The sequence below is a fragment of the Trachinotus anak genome, unplaced genomic scaffold, assembly GCF_046630095.1.
Source record: "Trachinotus anak isolate AG129_WGS33_773 ecotype Australia unplaced genomic scaffold, CSIRO_AGI_Tana_v1 ptg000021l, whole genome shotgun sequence".
NCBI lineage: Eukaryota > Metazoa > Chordata > Actinopteri > Carangiformes > Carangidae > Trachinotus > Trachinotus anak.
In genome coordinates, this window is record NW_027273872.1 from 6,270,988 (window position 1) to 6,292,326 (window position 21,339).

A 21,339-nucleotide genomic window follows, 5' to 3' on the forward strand; every position below is an offset into this window, starting at 1 on the left:
TGCAGTAAAGACTTTACTGCTTGTGCGCCCCAGGATAAAAGGTGCAGCTTTTTGCTGTCTTTTAAAAACACAGCTGCCCGCAGTAACATTAACATTACAACAGAATACTGTAACATTATCACAACAACAAATCAAGGCACTGGTTAGGTTGACAAAGTGAGGCAGCGGGCACACCTTTCCCAGTGGTACCTTAAACATACACACAAAATAGTAGATTAATGAAACTATTTCCTTAATGGTTCTTAATGATAAACTATTTGATATATGTGTTGAAAGAAGTTGAGAAGAAGAAGAAGATGACTATGGAAATGGGAGAAAAGGAGCAGTACAGAAAGGCAAGAGCTTCAATCAAAGGATGAAGTACTGGGGCAATGAGGAGACTACTGCAGCGGAAACACTGTGAAAAACTGAAATTACATCATAAGTGAGGCGCCAACAGCAAGAAGGAAAAAGGAACAAATAGCAGAAAAAGAGACACCAACTACAGACGTTCTCAATAAAAGAAAAAGTCCAAAATGAGAATGTGAAAGCCTAACTGTGGGAAAATAAGGATGAACTCAACAGAGGGAAATGAGAAAGTACTGAGGAAGAATGCTGAATGAAGTGAGGAAGAGAGAGAGGAATGGTTGCAGGAAAGAAGTGAACAGTTGAAGAAGTTTTCTTGATGACCTCAAGACTTCAAAAATCTTTGCAAGTGAACAAGTGAACTAGAGAGGCAGATGAAAGAAGAGAGGGATGAAAAGAATAATAAAACAGCTGAAACGGGTGCTAAAGAAGGCGTCTGAGCAAATGGAGGAGATGGAGGGAGAGAGACTGGGATGGTTCTGAAAGACGAGAGAGGGAGGAGACACGCAGACGGGAAAGGGAGGAAATGAGGGAGATCTGTGAAGGAGAGGCCAGTGATGAAGAAGAAAGAAAACCTGATGAAGGCGATTCCCACTCATCATGGTCTCAAAGACAGATGAAGAAAAACTTTGAAAGACAGGTGGATGAGAGGGACAGAGGAGAAAGTAAACCAGGACAAAAGTTAGGGGAGATCTGTGGATGTTTTTCTATACTGGAGGAGGTCGAGCTGAAAACTGCTGACAAGAAACAGAAACAACAAGCTGACATGCAGCAGAATGAATATCTAAGAGGAACAGGTCAATAATGTATTAATGTAACTATAATTACAAGTGATGTCTTTGCCTCTGAGTGTAGCACTAAAACTACTCTGACAAGAAAGACCAAAAAGTATAAAAACCACATGACTACACTCCAGTTCTCCCTAATAAAGGTGTCGAATCGCCACTTCAGCAGCACAATTTTTTTTATCAAAATGAAGGGAAGGAATTGTAAAGCTCAAACTTAAAACACTTATTCTTTTTTATGACTCGTTACGCCCCCAGACAGAGGGATTTATATCATGAGTGTCTGAGGATAAAAGTCAATATACTTCTTTTTGATTGATCTGATAAGTTTGGATGGAGCCATGGGAGAGGTGCTTTGAAAAAGGCGGCGGTGGCAATGAAGTATTCCCCGGGGCACAGACAGCTGGAACTAAATGGACACTTTTATCAGGATTTCATAACTGGAGTCGATTAGTTGGTGAAGACACACAGAATAATAAATTTGATTGGTAAGTGTGTCAAAAGTGTAGAAAGTGATGGTGAGATTCTTAGTGTTTGACTGAATTACTGTTACTTTACAACTTGTGTGGTAATGATTAGCTGAGTTTCTCCTAAATTGTGAATGTGTTAATATATATTCTAACTATATATATATATATATATATATATATATATATATATATATATATATATATATATATATATATATATATATAGATAGCTATTATAATATTCTTAGTTACCTACAGCAGATTAAGTCAGGGTGAAGTGAAGACAGTTATTCTGTCCTTTGTCAATGTTGTACTGCTAAGTTAGTCACTATTTTCCAGTTTCTGAGAAGTGAAGCTTCACATTGGCCAAAGCAGAAGGCTGTATGAGTCAGCTGAAGAAGAAGAGCATCTTTTGTGCTGTTCAATGCCGTTTTGGGGAAAATGTGAAGTTACGCCACTGACAGCCTGAGAGCCATGTTTGCAAAAATGAGGGTGCAAAAAAAAAAAGGGCTGAAATTAGTGAGACAAACAAAAGCAGATTTGTGCACCAAAGTGACTTAATTTAATGGTAACAAGTGTGGTACAAGATATACCAAAGTCCCACTAATGCTGACTACTGTCAGTGTCCACAAGATGTGAGGAGGCACTGATCTTTTAACCACATTAAAATAATTATATCTCAACAATAAAGATGAACCTGATTTAATGATTTCACAAATCTTGTTAATAAGACTGGATATATCCAAGTTAATGAATTAAGTCTTACAGCCTGCTAAATGCAAGTAAAAATAGCCAAAAACAACACATAAAAATGATTTATTATCACCTTAACCATAAAAAAACCTTCACTTAAATTCAAATCATAGCTCTATTGGGCTTTAATTTATCATCTATTAGTGCTGCGTGTATGTTCTGTATAGTCACTTATTAATTCTAATTGTTCAAAACTCCTTTAAGCATTTCCCAATGAGAATGTTTAAGATGCAAAAAAAACAATTTGGTTGGTACTGAGGCTGTTAGCTCACAGTTATAACCTGCTCATCAACCTGTGCACTTGCTTAGAAACACTAGATGGCAGCAATGCATCAGAGCAGTCTGGCAGGATACCTGACTACATCACTCTGACATGTCCACTCTTATGACGCTGAAATTCTGTTTTGTGTCAGCCAGACCCAACACACACCCATGTTACAGCTTTTACTGGATAAGAAACAGTTGAGTTGTGTACGATTATGTTTTGCTGGAAGATAAACAGAAAGTAGGCGAATTGTACTTGTGCTTTCGCTCTACGCCTTTATTGATTGCCTATTGGCTTCTCTAATCAATAGGCCTAACATTTTCCCAGTGACCAGAGAACATAATGGAAGGTTACTCCTTGGCATGAACACTGACCCCCCCTGCTGATCTGGAACAGATTGAATTAGAAACTGGAGTCTCAGCCACTTCCTGAGCACCACGCTGTGACACTGGATTGGATCTCCCTCAAAGGAAATCATCTCCCAAAGTCTGTATTAACACCATCTTGCCCCCCTGCCAAGTTAGGCCAACCTGTTCCACTTGTCCCTCGCCAGGGTTACAACTGGCACATATGGCAGCAGGTACCTTTAAATGCGAGCCAGGACACAATTCTCAGAAGGTGGGCTTCTGATTAATTGAGCCTGAGGATATGCAGTCTAGCCTCTGACAGATACTAAGTGCAGGTGCCATGTTGAGGGAAAGAGCTTTCCATCTTGCCCCCGGTGACTCGTTCAGTGCTGGGGAATAGAGTGGGAACTCCCTTGGAGTGTCATCTCGAAGAGCTATGCTCACCAGATCCACAACATTTGAACACTGCCGGTGCACAGATGTTCCCCTTGTGATCGATACCTCTACCCAAACTGCAACACCTACTCGAGGTTTCAATTTAAATTCCATTTCATTGAAAAATGATTCCTATTGGCTGACCACTGTCCATACACTCAATTAAATATCACTTTCTCCGTTCAGTGAAGATCAGCGAGAAATAAAATAGGTCACTACTATGGTAATGGTCGACTGGCCCTGCAGTCAATTTTAATCTACTGTCTACAAGCCATTATGTTTCTATTCACTATTTCATTCTGTAAACAAGTCATGCTTTTGCCTCTTTGTCCCATGCTGTTGATGGCTAACGATGTTTGATGGCATAGTGGGAGGCTTGTAGCCAGGCATGGCAACTGCGTGAGAGGTAATGATTTCACACACACCTACAGTTTCTCACGCAGATCTAGGCATGTACACGCACAGAGACACATACACAGAGGGCATGTTCTTTGTGTGCTAATAAAGATGTTGATAACTACTGCAGTAAGACTATATGCAGACAGTTAGGCAGAGCTCTTCTCCCTAGAGACAGAGACAGCCTTTCTATAGTGCTGCAGAAATGATCTCTAACTGCCTTCTGTTGTAAATATGCTCATGTTTATGGCATTTTAACAACAACCGGCATGCAAAATGAAGTACCTGGAGTGTGGGTGTGTGCATATTTGTGTGTGTGTGTGTATATGTGTTTGTGTGTGTGTGTGTGTGTGTGTGTGTGTGTGTGTGTGTGTGTGTGTGTGTGTGTGTGTGTGTGTGTGTGTGTGTGAGTGAGTGCGTCTTGTGCGGATTGTGCCCTGGCATTTACAACTGTGCCTGGATATCATGAGAATACATCGGTCTCTGTGGCTCAGGCAGCTCAAGCAGCTGAACCAGTCACTTATGATTATACTTATTTCCCTCTTCCAACAGCACAGGAAGCTTGAGAGAGAAGAGTGGGAAGAGGGAGGGGGAGGGAAGGGGAGCGAGGTGGGGGGTAATGTGGGAAGGAGAGTGAGGGAGAGAAGAGGGAGGGCGGGTGGAGAATGAGAATGTGTGCGGTTAAGGGAGTTGTAAAAATTTACAGCTAAAATGGGATTTCGCTCCACAACGAGCCGTACTTGAAATGATATGAGCCTTACAGAAAAGATAAGGCAAATATTCAATAGTGTAGCCAACAGAATAGAAAGGTGCAGCTCCTCCATGCCTCACAGGATGCACTGCAGGTTGAACATTCAAACTGATAGAAGTTTAAGTAGCACAGACTTATTACAGCCATGAGGTCTGGACTGCTGCCTTTTGGGCCACATGCTGCCTGAGGTTAAGTTTATGCAAAAGCATAGTAAGATTATTATTTTTTGTTAAATCTACATTTATTCTTCTGTAGGTGACAGTGAGGTCTCTGTCTACCCCGTGGGCATATTTTTTTCATCTATGCAGCTCCTTGCCATTTCTAAATTATTCTTAAGCTTAATTCATTTTAGAGAGATATCTTGGCAGCAGACAACTATCCTCCATGTGGTATTCATTATACATGGGGATTTTCATCTGAAAATATGGAGGAAGCAAACGTGTAGGCGAAGAGACCAGGGATTCAAGAATACCCATGAAGATCACAGTGTTACCCTTTTATCATATAACCTTTTCTATTATCTTTAACCTAGCAGTTTTATCTTATTATAGCAGTCTTTTAAATGTTTAAATCTTGACACATTAATTGCCCACTCGTTTTTCCTTTTAAGTAGCCCTATCTGTCTGATCCTCACAAAGATAGAAACTATGGCATTTGGTAATAAATAGGTTTCCTGTGATAACACTTTCGAAGATTTCTCTAAGAAGATTAAAATTGTGTCGGAGGAAGCCAGCCCATCTGGCTTGTATTAGCACCAGTGACAGGTCATGTTTGTTAACAGAGCAAGAGGTAGCCAGGTTTCAGTGTCTGATATTTGAAATTAAACAAATCTTGATTTTGTTTATTTCCCCAGTGGGATCCTTTAAGATCATACAAAACTAGCAGAGTCTTTGAGTTACACATGGTGGCCCATATGCTATATGCTATTTCAATTAGTAAAACCTGATAACAGACGTGGGGCAAATACTCCTGCCAATGGTTTCACACTATCCCACTGATCTGCAGGAGGCGGTAACACACCACCATACGCAGCAATGGTCTTGCAAAGACAGATGAAGAGGACGACGACTGCCAGCTAGTTGACACGTGGACACGAACAACACTGAATCTGAAAAGAGATGTCACGGTGGTGCAGTGGTTAGCACTGTTGCCTCACAGCAAGGAGGTTCTGGATTTGAACCTATGCCTTTCTGTGTGGAGTTTGCAGGGGCTGTGTGGGTTCCTCTGGCTCCCAAAGACATGCTCATTAGGTTAATTGGAGATTGTAAATTGCCTATAGGTGTGAATGTGAGCGTGAATGGTTGTTTGTCTCTATATGATAAACCGGCCCGCCAAATGTCAGATGGGATTGGCTCCAGCCCCCCCCCTCCAACTCTGTATGGATAATAAGTGGTATAGATAATGGATGGATGAATTTGAAAGAAAACAAACCAAAAGATCCGAATAATTTTTTAAGGGAGGAAACGCATTTGTTAGACATCAAAGACACACACAGTGCATTTGGTGAGTACCAGTGAATGTAAACATAATATTTGTTTGTGCAAAAGAAAACTCCTTAGGGCCATCTTTAATAAAAATACCCATAACAAATACTCATTGTAAATCCTGCATTTATTATTTTATCTAAGTAAAAGTACAAAACAATAAGGAGCAAAACAAACAAAGTATCAAAAGTAAAATTACTCCTTAACTGGCAGAATGATTCCTCTCAGTGTTGTATTATGTTTATCTGACTTTTATTACTGACACTTTACTTTGAAAGCTGCGGTTGAATAGTTCAACCAGCTGAGGTGAAACTAATTTAAATTATTTTAAATAATGTTGACTAGTTCAGTTTATTAAGTGATCCCATGTTTTGTCTGTAAAATCTTGATCTTCAATGTAGTTGTCAAACAAATGTAGTGAAGTAAAAAGTACAATATTTCCATCTGAAATGTAGTCAAGTGGAAGTACTGTATAAAGTAGCATAACTGACGAAAAGCAGGAGTACGTCAGAAGTATACACAAGTATATACTTTCCAACCTTATCATTTTGTTAAAATAATGATACACGTTTGTGCACTTCCATGTACACACTGTATATAAGATACATTCAGAAATGTGACATTTAGTGCAGAGTGAAATTTCCCATAATGATGTACTCTGTGTGCAATGTGTAATTTGTTGTCCTTTGTGACTTAGCCAATAAGAAGCACCGGACTCGTTCTTACCAGTGAAAACTCAGTATTATGATGATTATGTTGTCTCTTTATTCTTCAATATTTTTATTCATTTGTGTTCTTTGCAGCGGCAATTATCTACCTCCCCTGAGGATAAATCAAGTTCATCATACTTGTCTCTTGTTTATGTAAAGTGACTCCCTGCTCAGTGTCAACAACCATGTTGTTGTATTCTGGGATCTAACAATGCTAATGACATTGTTATCAACTCTGCTGATGACTCTACATCTTGTTTGCTGAGCACTCAAATGAATTGTTGCTCCCAATACACAAGCTGCTCCCAAGTTGAGTGGAGTATTATCCACCTACCAAGAATCAGCTGAAAACATTTCATTTTACTCAAAGTAAAAGAAAGAGCTGATCATACATAAATGAAAATCATTAATGTGATGGAAATGAAATGGAAAAAAATCAAGCCATCTAAGCTACTGTTTTTCAAAATAATTGATGAATTATTTATCAAAGCTTGTGTTGCCAATGATGCATCATGCAAAGACGAAACACAGAATTTATTATTCAGTCCTGTATGTTGAAAGTAAATTAGGTTCTCTTTGAGCAAATGCAAATGTCGTATGAGGAAATCAGAAATTCATCTGTGTTAAATTATATATTTCATTTGTATATCACGCTTGAAAACATTTGTTTTGTCTCTTGTTGACTCCAGTATGTTCAGTGGCCCTCTACCATATGTGCTCCATTTCTCAGGTTTACCTCTTCCTACGTCTGTCCTATATCAGTATGGGTGAGCTGAGTTTTGCAGGAGAGCTTAAGTCTTATCAGCTCTTCATTATATATCATATCATAACTCTTTGCCATGAATTGGAGAGCTGCTGGTAAGATTTAAAAGACTTCCAAATGAAAACTTTCATTCCCATCTAATGCTATAATGCTTATCTTCCAGTGTGAAAACAGATTCATTCAGTTTCTATTGCAGACTGATTTACCATGTTCAATTCACACACTGCGATAAGTGGAGATACAAAGGAAGCCATTCAGCTCTGATACTGTGTCAGGATGTCGAGACTCCAAGCGACAGACCCTCTGACAGGAAGAGATTGGGATTGTATTCATTTGTATCACAACTGTATGCAGCAGAGTACATGAAACTGCTTTACCAATATTGTCAACAGCAGAAGCACAGATGACAGGAGAAGTCAGATCAATGAACAGAGTCTATTGTACTGAGTATGTTTTATCTTGGCCACAGCCAAATTTCGGTAGCAGAACAAACTCGGCTTCTTGAGTTCCCCTGCAAAATCACCTTACACCTGCTGGTCTATTTTTATCTTCCAACACTCCTCTGTGTACTGACACAGCTTCAAGCACAACAGGACCTCACATATTTGCAGTGATATACATACACTTCAATGCCTTAAGTAATCTATATCTTTTTTCCACCTCCATGAACAACCGAGAAATGAAACATAACTGACAGCCTCAACCAGCACGTACAGTAATCAATGCCTTTTGAATCAGTACTAGCTGTTGGAACAAGGCTTTTTAAGCTTAGAAGATGTTTTTATAATGACAAAACTCTTCCCTGTAGTATTCTCATTACTGAGCAGTTGAAAATGCATTAAAAATAAATGGAATTAGGTGGCTGAACAACTTAAGTGGGTCTTGAATGAGAGTATGGGCCAGAACATAAAAACTAAAGGGCTGGTTTGTATCTACACTGCTGCAGTATAGATGTATATACAGTACTACTTAAAGCCACTTTATCAACACGAATTTGAAAATGTTTTGATTGAACTTATCTGCAAAGTCATGAAATGTTCATGCTGAATAATACTAATGTTATTATTGACAGTATTTTATTTGTTTTCCCTACAATATCTGCTCATGGCAAACAGGACATTACAGGTGTGTTAACGCACCTCAAAGCATTTGTTTAAATATCTTGGTTACATTTTGAAAATGTCAATAGTGACACGAGACAGGGCATATTTTCTTTTTCTACATTTAACCATGTTTTCTTCACATAACATTAAAATAAGTGCTTATGTACCTGAAACCTAACCACACATAGGACGGGGGCATAGACCACAGTCTCCGGAGTCATTGTCCTGTGTTTTGTTTGCTTTCCATCCACCCAGACCACCACTCGATGACGTCTGTGGTTCTTAACAATACAGCACTTTGTGGGCTAAAAAAATGCCAGTGAACACAATCTATGCATCAATTACAGTTCTGGAAAAACCTATTAGTGGTAATAGAGACACAATTTTTGGGAGATAAAAAAAAAAAAGAGCAAAATGTCAAGCCATCTAAATTATACAACCGCTCACTGTACTTAAGTGAATACACATGACTCAGTGAGATCAGATGTTATAAATGAACTAAATCTATGTGAAGAATTAAACATACCATAATTCAAAATATTTCTATTTATACACCTGGACTGATACCAACCAATCTTAGTCACCACTGCAACCAAGTGCTTTGAGAGCACTGTGCAGCAGGCTTTGCCAACGGACAGAATTCTTCATGGCAACATCACAAATACTGGCTGACATTTAAAACGTCATTTTGCTGCCTCAGTGTCTCTCTTGAAATGCATTAAAGAATTATCCAGCAGGACTAGTAACCCTGTCAAATTGGTCCTCTTCAGATGAAATATTTATTCCACATATGATAAATTTGTTCATGGCCCTCTGACTAATCTGGCTAATTGCACTTCTGAAACAAGGGCACAATCTTGGAACAAGGGTAAAATACCATTCACTAAATATTTCCATGCATTAAAAAGGGCTTTTCTTACTGCAGGGGTGAATGAGTGCTTCAATGGCCATCAGACAGAAGAGTGCTGGGTACCTTTTATGAGTGAGTGCTGCACAGCTGCACATGATGGCTGGTTTTTCAGATGAAATCATTTGAATGCTCCAGCTACACTTCAACAGTTCTGTTACTCTTCATGAGAAATTGAGAAAAGTGAGTAATGACACACACACACACACACAACTTGAGAGAGATGCGGTACATTTCTCTCAGTGTTTAATTCTCCTTACTTTTTAAAACACTACTATGAATTGGTAGGGTGATGTTTCTTTAAAATCTATATCTAAGGTTTTGGCTCGATAATAATTATTCTCTATAGGTTAAAAAGCACCTAACCAGAATTAATATCAGACACTCTATAATCCTCCCACACCCATACAAACTTGCCTTGCTGGTTTCTTTAAATAGCTTTTCATTGAGGAGTGAGAAAGGTGTGAATGCAGAATTTCTATCTTTTAAACACTGTGATTACACAAATTTTTCACTGTATGAGATTTTTGTCATAGATGAAAGTCTGTATTACTGTATACCCTGATGAGCCAAAACACTGTGTCCAGCCCGGTTACTGTCTTATTGGTTCTCTGTGGGCTACTATAACAGCTCTGACCTTCCACAGCATGGACTCATGGATGGCATGGGCACCTCTGAAACAGCAGATCCCTAAAGTCCTGTAAATTGTGAGGCAGAGCAGCCGTAGATCAGACTTAATCCAGCGCATCCTGCAACACACTGTCGCCAGCTCTCACTAGCACTGATTGGAGCACCCCACATTTACTGGTGGTTCATTTGTTATGCCATGCACCCACTGAACCGCGTTATGGTAATTCCGTGTATTGTGATGCTTTTCTGCAATGAGACATCATGAAATTTTGAGTAATTATCTCATGTTGCGCAACAGCTATGTTGAAAGCAAACATTAAGGGAAGCTGAGGCAACTGAAGGTCACACTTGAGAGACGAACTGATTCACATTCACAGTTATCAGGCAGCAGATTGTTCACAATGTAGTTTTGAATGCTTTGCATCAATGGCAATGCGTGTCCCCATTCAATCAAATACTGTATCTACAATGTGGTGGACCTGGAATGACATTCCTGTCTCTAGCCTCTTAATTGAGTAAACACATCATCCCAACAACAGGGATTTCTCCAGTTACTTCCCTGCTCGTTTGTTACAGACCTGTGCTCACAGACCCTGCAGAACCATGGGTAATGAAGGCACTGCCAGCTGTGAATTCATTCATAGATCATCTGGTGATTTTATTAATGCATGAAGACTTGCTGGGTAGACCCACAGCTCGCCCCAGCCCCCAAGGAGAGCATGATTAATGGTGTTCCCCCCAAACTGCATCAGTTAGCCAGTGCTATCTGGTATTTGTCTTTACAAGATCGTATCGACTTTTGGGAGATCATGCAGAAAATGAACTGTCATGTGCGCAGGAGCTTGCTGAACGAAGGGTGGTAATACCTTCGTTCTGCAGGCGAACAGACACAAGCCTCAGCATGGAAATAGATACCACAGAGTGGCTGCGTAGATGACGGTGCACAGACACCTCCCTAGTGTCTTTCTGAGAGGAGAAATCTTGCTCTTCCCTTAATAAGTGTAGCTCCCCGCTTCTTTTATGGAAATGGCTTTTAACAGAGGTCTCAGAGAGGATATTACAACATATCAAGCTGTTCCACTGTTTGGTTACACCACATAATGGCATCATTATTTCTTCCTTCGCATGCAGATAGAAAATTTACCACCGAACACTGACAGAAGGCTTTGTCTTTGTACTGTGTAAATGGCTACTTATAGTCAGATTAACATCTAAGACCAAACTTCTAAGACCTTTTGATTTCAAAGAGGTTTTTCTCTCGCCTTTGTGGCTGTACTTATTTGCATGTACTTCAGAAAGACATTATCAAAACGTATTACAAGATTGAATTAACATAATTACATGCTTGTTGTTTATATGCACTTCTCTTCAAAGACATTGTTACTCCTCTTATGACTCCTTATAACTGCCACACTGGATAGAGAGAGAAACTTTGATCTTCCAAATCTAATATGGCACTGACTTGCATAGAATTAACAAATGATGACTGAAGCAAAACCTTTTTCTTTTGCATGTGGCACATTTTAACTCTTGGTGTAAGAACTCAAAAGCTTCGTTCAGTGAGTTAAAGTCAAATATAGACCTTTAGGATTTCCAAAAAATCAGCTGTCACTGTAGTTATCTTGCTTCTATGTACTCAGCCTTAAACATATTTTTACTACAGTATCATCTTTCTAAATTCATGGCAATTTTTCACAACATTTCCCCTTTCAAATCAACTGTTAAAGGTTGTGATTCCGTGTAATTCAGTCAAACCTCAAAATTTAGAGTCAGGTCCCAGAACTCATCCATCTGCCATTTTTGGGCCAGTCTGAAAGAAAGAGATTGCATCAACCACACTGATAATGCAAGTTAAGCCTGAGGCTGATTTTCAGACAGACCGGAGCTGAGGCCATGAGGGAGATCAGCAACCAACAACCGGTGCAGTAACGGAAAAAGGATGGCAGCCCTCTTACTGAGGCGATTCACATCTACCCAACAGAGAGTGGAATGACTGCTTTGGGAAGATAATTGTGCCTGGAGAAAATCCAGCTACAGGAACACTAGGAATTTTATCAGCAAACCACCTTCCTCTTTCGTCAATTGGGGCGGGATATGAAAACTGGCAAGGTACAGGTGGCGAGGCAGGGAGTGTCATTACCGGAGGGTCACTGCACACATGATAATCCAACCCACTCTTTTATTCCTTTCATTTTGTTTATGCCCTTCACTTGGTTGCGTGCTTAAAGAGGTAAACATATTGGTCTCCTGGCTTTGGAAATCAATTTGATTGTGGACTTGTATCCGCAGACACCTGACAGACCCTGTGGTGCAGCTCCGTTATGGGGCCTAGAGGGGTGCTCGGGCTGCCCTCCTTCCCTTCAAACACTGAAAGAGGAGCTGGTGATTAACAGTGACACAACAGCAAACCTCACTAACTCACAGGCACAAGTAGAGATGCCGCCACAGTCTCCCCCCACCCTGCCTCCCACTGCTCTCCAGCTGTGTTGCAGTCTTGGGTAGAGGCCAAAACTCTGCAGTTTTTGGATGAGCCTTATTCCTGTGAGAGACTGTAAAGTAGGTTGCGAGGACAGCCGTACCCACAAGTCTCTTCCTAAGCTAATGAACATTCTGGAAAATAATTAGTGGGATGCAGCCAAGTGTTGTCTTTGACCTCTGAAACCTTCATCTGTCTGCTATCTAACCAACTGCTTCACTTTTCTGATCATGATTGCACACTTATCCATTAGCTTTGTAATAGTAATAGATTATTGTAACTAATACTACATCTCATCATTTGGTGGTAAATAGGTAGTTGTGCTTGGAAACAAATTACTCCCATCAAAAATGCTGATAACTACAGTCAGTAAACATTACATGTTTAGGCGTTAGCTTCATTTGATGGCCCTAACATTAAAATGTCTAAAGTCATGATGAATGACTGTTAAACTGAAAAAACAAAACAAAACAAAACTTAAAATAGACTTCACAGTAGCTGGGTCAACTTCAGACCGGGGTATGCTCCAATTTCTCTGTGGTATGGAATTAAGACAAAGGATGCATTTTCTGTGTAATTGCTATATAAACCACTAGACTGGATTTTTAATAATCAAATAATCAGTATTTCAATTTATCATTAAAGCAATTAAATGTCAGAAAACAATGAAAAGACCCATCACAATGTCTAAGGTGACACATTCAAATTAATTCCACTACTACTGTACTGAATTTTTGAGGCAGGAACTGATTTTTGTCAAAAGAATCAGACAAACACACACACAGTGAGCCCAAAAGACAATATATTTGACAATGTCAAAGCTACTGTAGGCTATGTATTGAGTTGATATTTTACATTTAGAAAATCAACTTTCTGGTGTGCCAAGTATGCAATGCTGTCACTGTTTCTAAATGACCTTATATACATCTTTGGCATTGCTGTGCAGGAATTTCTTGTTACTGCCTAAAATACACACTAAAACTGATATATCTGCAATAACATAATATTGGTTGATATATCAGTGTGGCCAATTCATTGGTTGGGCTCTAAAACAAATTTCTCGTGTTATCTGCCAATGTGCAATTTACAATAATATGAAAAAGTCAAAAGCATAGTAAACTCACATTTAATAAGCTGGCGCAAGAGGATATTTAGCATTTTTGCCTGATACATGACAATTAATAACATCTAATTGATTATCCAAACTGTGGGTAATGTGATTATACACAATCCATTCCCTGCATGAACGGATTGTGCACTTCTAATATGCTACAGTGATAGTTTATTAACCCTCACAGCATAAACGGTCCTCTCATCTGAGGGTCAGACTGTAATGTCAGCACAGTCCCTGACATTATTTGTAAAAGGACTCTTCAGCCGGTTGCTGTGAGAGCAGCCTGAACCTGATATTCCTGGCTGAAGAATCATCTTCTAAATTATTGGGTCACTCTTGACACTGAAATGAGGTATGATTTATGAGGGATATTAAACTTTATGTGTAATGACTTTAAGTGATAAATTAAGTGACTTGTACTCATGGCTGTCTTTACCAGGCCTGAGCTGATTACTGGTTGTAAATAATTCCTAATATTTATGTTAACCTATTGTAGGCATGGGGTGGGCTCAGTCTATATCTATAGAAGTGTTCATGTCATTTTTGATGAGTTGACAATTACTAGTTACTTTGACTTTGAATTGCCAGAACTTTCTGCTGCTCCCAGTAGTGAAATTGTCACTATATTGTCAACTACAAAACCGCTATTAGTAGTTTTTCTTTTTTGGGTACTGCTTCTTACCCCTACATGAACAGTGCCAACCCTGTGTCTTAAATTGAATGGTGTTCATATACTACTAACCTTGTTTTTTTCCCAGTTTGTCTAAGCATAACCACAAAAAAAATGTAATAATGCTGCAGTCACACAAATGGACACTGAACTGTAAGAGCAGATATTTTGGCAAAAAGGCATTCTCGGTAATGTAGGAAGTTAGTTATCGGAGCACGTAATGCTGAAAGGAGAACGTCCTCCCTAGAAAAACAACAGCATTGGTTGTTTCAGCAAATACTTAAACGCCCCTCTTGCTTTCGCTTCTTATTTCCTACAGACAACCATCAATGTTATTTTCTTTTAACCTTGGCATTATGTCAAAGGTCTCCTAATCTTAATGTGTTTATCTATTTATTTATTTTTAACCCAAACCGTGATCTTTCTATAATCTTTGTGCCCAAACCACAGCAATCTTAACCATAGAGTCCTCACATCATAAAATGGTTTTTAAATTTGCAATGGTGATTTTTTAATTGTCATCAATGTCATGATGCCACTTGATCAGAAATTGCTTGCACGTGTTGCTCTAAAAGAGGTTGCTTAACCCACCAGTGTGTTTGAAAAACATGTTTTTGTTTTAAAATAAATACACTATTTATCATAGTCTGAGGCTGTAAAAAAAAGAAAGAATTGTTGGATTTCCAACCTTTTAATGGTCTTTCAACTAACAATGTGTGACATATGCTTCTGTCAGCAAAAATAACCAAATCTAAGCTTAATTTGGAGAACTTGTTAGTTGAAAGATAGTTGAAAGTGTACTAAAATGCACGTAACATCAGAGATTTGAGATTTATAGAAGTAGGGTGTGAAGGTATAAATCTAGTCGTCTATAATCATGCAAAAAAAACCAAAACATACATACATACATACATACATACAAGCAGACATATAAATCCAAAATTACAATAAAACAGTCCTGCTCACCACTGCCCACAATGACCTCGTTTAGTGTAGGGAGTAGCTAAGATGATATAAATGGCATGGCAAAGACTCTGATGGCTAACAACTTTAACAACTCTTTGTCAGAGTAATCAAAAGGCAGTCAAGTACTGAAGCAGATGTACAGTAAATGAGTCATAAAAAAAAGAGAAAGTGGAATTAGAACAATGGTAAATTGCAACACTGCAGAGCAGAAGAGTACTGCAACACATCTAAGATCAAAGATTTATGATAGATATCAGTACATGAACATCTGAGGGTTGTCTTTGTCTTGAAACCAAACACAGGCTTATTTTTAAACTCTATCTGACACAGACCTATTGTCTGGATTTTAAAATACATGACTTTGTTTAATTTGCCTGTTTCCTCCTCCTGTTTCTTTGGTAGAAGTCCAAGTGCGGCTGTGCACTCGAATTAGCCTGATTACCATAAACACTGATAAATAAAGACCTTCATCAGAAAGTCCAACAGAGAGCTGACATGCACCAGTTTTTCTCAGTGCGAGCTGAATAACTCAAGGTGAGATCAATAGGTGAGGCCCTTTCTACATGAGGCGAGTCTCCAGCGCGGCTCTGCCCCTAAAGAGCCATTATTTACTGCTTGCTCACACTGCTACAAATGAACTCAGCATGGGCCCATTAATGTGTAATTAGACACAAGAATGAGACAAATATTTAACAACACAAGTGTTTCTCCTCATTAAAGCTGCTTCAATGGGGGATTATTAATGGTTTCCAAGTTTAAGTTGTGGTGATGAGCTCAGGTTACAGGAGAGGGTTCAAGCATGATTCATTATCGTGCTACACTGGGGTGTGCTAAATATAATGAAGATTACTTGTTACTATTAATTTCCAATAGTATTTCTCTGGTATTTTTGTGTAATAATATGAATGTAATTCATTGATTTTTGTTGGCAAAGGTAATGCAACCAATGTGAAATCATCTTATGAAGGTCACTGATGTCGAGATGTGATGTTTTAGCAGGGGGGTTCTCAAATGTGAGAACCCCCCTGCTCTGTTCCATATGATTGTCATTTGAATAAATTAAACTCCACATCTATAATAACTCTATAACTCTATATCTATAATAAAGACAACCATAAAATACAGATCTAGCTGAATGCGGAAAATCTCCTTTCCACTTGTTTTTTTTTCTCCATTCTGGCCACATGATGAATGAAGTCTAATATTCAAACTCTTTTGGACTCCACCCACTCCTGAGTAAAAGATGTGCCTTTTTAGCTGCTTCATTTTCCACTTTGTTCATTAGCAGATCATTCATTTTTTGTCTGTTCTGTTGTGCTGGACAGGTAGTGTACTGTCGGTCTTTAGAGCTTTTACGCAGACTACAACGCTGATGAGCGCATAAAGGCCGGACTGAAATAGTGAATTTGCAGACGGTAAAATCAAGGCAATCCATTCTGCAGAGTTGAGGGGAACTGTAGAAACACCATTTTCACATACATTCAGTCATGCGATCCATTGTTAATATAAAAATCCTAATCATAGCTTTAAGTGTGTTGCAGTGAAATGATCAAAAAATGAAACAATGGGAGCATGGATGCTATTTACTTGATTATTGGCTCCTATCAGACAGGGTGTCTTCCTTAAAGAAATCTTTCCTCACTCTGTGTCAGCCTGGATCACACTGCCAGTGGAAATAATGCACCAAAAAGTTGGTGCATCTGTAAATAGTTCCAAAATCCAAAATTCTATTGGAATAATGTACGGACCCTAGAAATCAAACTTGAGTGAGCTTTGAGCTAACTTTATCTGCTATAGTCTAACATCTTTAGCTCAGTAAACAGACAGAAAAGCTCAGTTCACACCAAACTACACTTCGATGTGAAATAAGAAAACCTGGTTTCACAGGGACTGCATTAAAGAAGATGATACCTGGCACTCTCCAGGACTTAACAGAGGTAGTGGAGTTAGAACTGTCTGAATTAGGCACAGACTACAGGGACTGGCGGCAGTGGGAAAACTACTCTCCACCCTTAACTTGCTTGTGTTGATGTGATTAAATTTAATGCAGTAGTCTGGTTGGTTTGGCACTTGTGAAGCTTTCCCATGTCTTGTAATGGTTAATTCATATGCTGGTTGTGTTTTTGTTATTCCACTCCATAGTATTTTTGGGGTTTGTTCGCTCTCACCTGAAGAGGCTTCCTTCCTGTCCATCCAGGTCTCAGTGGCAGTTGATCATGCTCCACAACATCCCCCATAATCCCTTGCTCTGCTTCCATTTGATGTCATCTTTTCCCGGGGATTAACACAGGTGCCCTGAGGGTTCGAGATAAGCACGTCTTCTTAGAACAGCCCAGTCAATGAAAACCAGAATCGGGATACTTGAAAGTTTCACTTACACACACTCACACACAAGAACACACACACTCTCACACACACACACACACATATATGCAGGCAACGCATGAACATTCAAAAATGTAGTGCATCTAGAAAACACCACCACCAAATAGAGTTGATTGTTTATCTAGATCTTAGATGAACTCATGGCAATGACTGACAAAAAGGCAAACTCACTGTTTAATAAAACTATTTTGTTGATGGAATTTTGGCAGCTTTTACTTTAAATAAAATTTGAATAAATAACTGCATTTTCCTCAACAGTAGCCGTATCTGTCAATCATCAAACAGTGAGCCCTGAGGCTACAGGGTGTTTGTGCAGCAGTGTTTGGATAAAAACAATATTCAGTCAATTACACAATGCGTGTTTTTGCCAGGTGAACTGTGGGTTTTGAACATTTGTCAGTTTTTCCAGAAAAAGAACTTATTTCAGCAGGGTGTAGCCTGGCATTTAGGTGCTGGAATAACATTTGGCTTACAGCGTTTTTACCCCTGAATGTGGATTACGCTTGTAAGCCTCAGACAAAAATACCACTTCTTGGTTTTGAAGTTTATCTATTCACACATATGAATGGTAAAGCCCAGAAAGAAGAGAGCTAAAATACATATTTGTACAGGAGAGATAAATTATTATTCTAATTATTATTAGAAAGGCTTTAAAACATCTTAAAGACCAAAGACTTCAGTGTTTTTTTCTTTTCACACCAGAGGCAAGCTGACAATAAAACCCAAGAGGTGGTAAAATGGTATTACAAAAGATAAATGCATAAACGACAAGTAAGAGAAATAAACTGAATGACAAGATTTTGAGGTGGGTTGTTAAATCATACCAAAAAAAAAAAAAAAAAAGACACTTTTATTCTCAGACAAAGCTAATAGCTCGGAAACCAACCAATATGTTTAATATTATTCAGAGTAACAGAATAAGATTTTAGTAAGACCGATCTCAATTGTGCATCTCTGCAAGCTGAAAATGCACCTTTAAATAAACACCACATACAGTCACATCACTTGCACGCTCCTGTCAGCAAACAACAGACGCAGAGAGGATTGAGGGTACACTTAATGAGCAAACAACAAAACCGCATTAATACAGCACTCTCATGTTTTCCCAATTGAATCTGACACCTTGGTCTTCAGTCAATACCTAGCAATCAATACTTGGACCATGCTGAAGCCAACATTTTCAGATGATACCAAGCATAAATCATTTATGTCATGGCTGAGTTATTGACCTCAAGACGGGAAAAACAAAAACAAAGTACACACACAAGCACACAGAGATAAAGACGGCCTATAGGGACTGTGATCTCCATGTGTATTTAGGGCTGTCGTTACTCTTACATGAAATGCCACCACCATTTATAGTCCCGTCTCCTTCTCTCATTCTTTCGCCACTTATGCACAGAAAAACAGGATCATTTGCATCTCTCTGGGGTACATCCCTGCTGGGCTTTGTGTGGGTTACATGTGTTCTAAAAATTTTCCTCATTGCACTTCTAATCATTCAGCAGATAAGGGTGGGCTTTTCTCTGGGAAAAAATAATAATGAGGGACTTACACAAAAAAAAAAAAAAAAAAAAAAAAAGTTAATGAGGTTTTTCCTGTAGTACACCTCTAGAGGCAGGGGTCCGCTTAGCAGCAATGTCATTAGGCAGGAATTAAACTGGGACTGTTGTTTTGCTGTGCTATCAATTTATATGCTTTAATTGCATAACCAAACTGTTCTGCCAAAACAAGGCAAGCTGAAGATGCGGCACTGAGTGTGACCGTTTGTTTTTTGTATCAGTGAACAAAGGCTTTCTTGTGGTTCTTCTTACTCTGTGCAAGCTGCTTTTACACACACAAAAGGAAACCCTGCTGTCTTGTTTTGTAGGTGCATTTGTTGTAAAGTTTTAAACTAGACCAGACACAAACTTGGTCCCAAGAGAGGCAATACATTAGTGAACACCCTTTAGCAAGCTGGGTACTATGTCCTAATAGTATTTTAAAGCAGCTACACTTGGCAATCCATCATGGAGATAGCAATCTCAGTCTGTCCCCACATACTACAATAGACTTACCATCATCAAATACACAGGTACGCGTATGCACATCTATGCACAAAGTAATTTAGGACTTCTTGGAAATACAACATGACACAACAATATAATATAAAATGTTTTGAATTTGTCATTTGGATTATAGGTAACATTAAACTTTATCGGGAAGTTTTATCAGCCCACTACGAAATTGCAGAGAAGTCTGTGCCCTGCAGACCAGGTAAGCAGAATCGAGATAATGATAATGTCATTCAAAAGGGAGCTGCCCCACTTCTTTCACACACAACTCATGTCCCCAAAACCAAAAGTAGACTGTGTGATAAAAAACAAACCTCTGCTACTTGTCTAAGAAATGTCTTGCACTATAAGGTTAAGATATTTTGTTTGGAAGGCCCTTATTTGAATTCCATCCACTGAATACGAGTAAATATATTTACACGTCAGACCAATAATACAGAGTGAAACAAAAACTGATAGAGGCAAAGATAGGAAAACAGAGAGATGAAATTCACTGCTATATGGAGGTTGACTTATCTTGGAATAGGGTTCACTATATTTACTCATGTGATACAATCTGTAAACTGCAAACTCAGACTGTGGAAATCAGCCTTAAGATTTTAATATGTTTACTGTTATAGTTTGACAAAATTATCTTGTCATGACTGCAAAGCCCACTGAACTGAATGTAATTGATTTGAGCAGAAGACGAGTGTGCCAGGGAGAACATGCACAGACAGACACGCAGATAGACAGGGCACAGACAAAAACCTGACAGAGGATATGTCAAAATGAAAAATACTACAATTTCTTTCTGCCTTTTTTTTTCTTTCCTTTGTTGTATGGGAGAGTAGAAATGATTTTTCTGCATTTCCTTTGTTTTGATATCCTGGCATGATGAAGGCATCATTCATTCTCATACTGCTGTCTCCACTGAGTGATGTTTTGTTCAAAAGCATGTTAATATTTTCATTTTCCTGATTGCCTTGTGAGGGAACTTTGGGGAACAGAGTGCAGGGAGAACAGCCTGGGAGAATTTTACACATCTATCCCGGTCCCGCAGACTTCGTGCCGTCATTGCTGCTTCCGCACCAAACCTTTGTAATTGAACCTGAGATATCAGGATGGGTGGCACTGATGCCAGGTGCATACTAAAAATAGTGCTCTCTCGTTGGACCCTCTCGTAGGGATGCCATTTTGTCATGCATTATGCATATATGCAAATATGGGACAAGGAAATGGATTACTTGAAAGGGCACCTGTGGTTCCCTGCTCAAAGATATACACAACAGGGGAAATGAAGCGAACGGAGCTATCATTTAGCCGACACACAGCTGTATGGGGAAGTGGAGGAACTCTCTTTCTGACAGTTCTGTAATTCAAAAGTGGGTGATGATTGATAAATGGGGGTGAAATCAGAAGCAGACTTGAGGGTATACATGCAGGTATATGGAGGGCACTTTCCGTGTGTGTGTGTGTGTGTGTGTGTGTGTGTGTGTGTGTGTGTGTGTGCGTGTGTACGTGCAAAACCATTAGCTTAATTACCTTTGA

At 39.1% G+C, this 21,339-nt stretch overlaps 1 long non-coding RNA gene across 3 annotated transcripts in view; it reads right to left on the bottom strand.

Moving 5' to 3' along the window:
• Positions 1-21,339, bottom strand: part of LOC139606249 (uncharacterized) — a 91,984-nt gene that overhangs the window by 41,010 nt on the left and 29,635 nt on the right. For all 3 annotated transcript variants that reach the window (XR_011684582.1, XR_011684580.1, XR_011684581.1), the window contains exon 2: positions 17,539-17,665. This is a non-coding gene — a long non-coding RNA (uncharacterized lncRNA). The remainder of the gene's footprint in view (positions 1-17,538; positions 17,666-21,339) is intronic.